A 2,353-nucleotide genomic window follows, 5' to 3' on the forward strand; every position below is an offset into this window, starting at 1 on the left:
CCCTGTGGAGCAAGCACGGACACCCCGAGAAACCCAGGGTCCCTGCAGAGAAAGACTGCATCCACAGGACCCCCCTGATGGCCCCCAAGGAGACTAGAAAGTAAAACTGGACTGTCAGGCCCTGTCTGAATTCTCTCCGACAGCTACGAAGGTGATTACAGTGTGAGTCCATGTAACACTCAGTACTGATAGGGGGTCCTTCATTGTCAGGGGGGTGCAAGCCTTCCTTTTAAACCCACCAAACAAACAAACCACACAGCACAGGTGCCTGACTGAGGAGAATACTGGTTTCACTTAGGGCAGAGCAGCAAACTCGGCACGGAGCCAGGGCACCAGGAGCCAGAAAGCCATTTCTGGGGGCTGGAGAGGTCCCCAGCGGTCATGGAGCTCAGAGCAACCCCTCAGTGGCAGCCTCCTCCCCGCACCTTCTCACCTCACCTCCGGCTGGCCAGCAGGCACCCGCCCGAGTGCTGTGCTTTGGTAGGGGGCCGAGCACCCCTGTGGCTAGCAGCCACTCCAACCCATAGCCACTCCAGGAGGCCTGGTCAGAGCTCCGGGTTTTCCAGATGACAATCTTCCCAGGAGCCCATCCCTAAGTCTTTTGCCCTGGGAGCCACTGGGAGGGTGGGGATCACTGGGTGGGTTTGCAGGAGCAATCACTCTGTTAGAAGCCATGCGTCTGACCATTGTGCACCAGGGCTACTCAGAATGCCCCCGAGGGCTCTGGAACCGGCACCCCCTCCAGAACCTCAGCAACTTGGGTTTGGAGCACCCTAACCCACTGGCCCTCGCTTTAGGGAGCTCCTCTTATGTGCTTGAAGAGACAAAGGAACTCCGTGTGCAGACAGGGTGCTGCGGACAATGCAGCGCTCCCCAACCACCTGTGTGTGAGACACGTAACAGGTGAGTTGGGTTATACACAACCTAAGATTTAAAGACAACTGATGGGTCATGAACATGTCTAATGTTATCACCAGCCTTACGGTAGACAGCTGCTTACCTAGGATAGGTGTGGCATACGCTAACCCCTTGTCAAGGAGTCCATCCCAACTCATAAGGGACCCTTAAGTACATCTTTACGGAAGTAAACAGCCTCAATTCGCATCACTGTCCTTGCAGTTAGCAGTGCAACCCACACCTCCCTACAGGGCCACCAGGCCTCCCTAGGATGTGGCTGCCAGAAAGTGGATTCCGATTCCTAGTGACCCTGTAGGGCAGAGAGGAACTGCCTCTGGGGCTTTTCAAGACAGTCACTCTTACAGAAGTAAAAGCCTCCCCCCTTCCTCTCACAGAGGGACTGGTGGTTCCAAACTGCTGACCTTGTGGTGAGCAACACAGCATCATCAGGGCTCATTTTACATGGCACAGCCCTTACTAATCTACATTAAGACACACACACCCCCAAGCTGCATTCATGATCATGAACCTATGAACAGGTTACCCTATACACCCCCACCGCCAACAAACAGTCCCAACCACACAAGACCGGAGTGACTAAACCCCACAAGGCACAACCACACTACAGGACAAGGCTCTCCACGGACACTCCACCTGTCCACAGGCTCCAGTCCTGACTCCAGCTGCAAGAGAAAAGGCACAGGGCAATCCTTTCCCCCACGGCCACTCGTGAGAGGTGAGAAGCCCTGGAGGCTAGGAATGATGTAACTGCACTAACATTGCCCTGCCTTGATTCTCTGGGTCCAAATGACGGTCTTAGAGGCATCCCAGCTTGCTCTGCCCTGACCACCCTGCCACACACTAACTGAGTTTGTACCTGGTGAATCTGAACATCTGCATAGAGTGGGTGGCACACTGAACAGGGCTTCTATAAGGAGAAACTAAGTCCTGATACTCGGGACAACCAGGCGGAACCTTGAAGACATTACAGGAAACAAGCGAGCTCAGTCACTGCAGACAACCAAAGATGATCTCACTCATATAAAGCAGGCAGCTACATACGAACCAGAGCTCGTTCATGGTTAGCAGGGAGGGGGAGGGGAGGGGACTCGTGGTGCTGGCGGGCACCAAGGTGGTGCCGGCGGGTAGTAGAATACCTGAAATCCACTGGGAAAGGAGCAGAACGTGAAGACGGTCGTCGATGCCACGGAGTCATGTAACACGTGTTGGGCTGGCAAACGCTTGGATAGGTATCATTTTACCACAATTAAAAGAATAACACTCTCACACATTAGAGGTTAGAGAAGAACTCTCCCTGATCAAAAGCAAAGCACTGTTGTCTTCTCAACACCAGAGCCTGAGGCTTGTTCCTTGGGCAGCATCAGAGGTGCCTCCCCGATGCCCTTGCAGAGGGGTCTCGGGGAGGAGATGAGCCAGTCAGGGTGCGATGTAACAA

This window comes from Echinops telfairi, unplaced genomic scaffold (assembly GCF_000313985.2).
Source record: "Echinops telfairi isolate 266 unplaced genomic scaffold, ASM31398v2 ScPeMD7_7473;HRSCAF=8511, whole genome shotgun sequence".
Classification (NCBI taxonomy): Eukaryota; Metazoa; Chordata; class Mammalia; order Afrosoricida; family Tenrecidae; genus Echinops; species Echinops telfairi.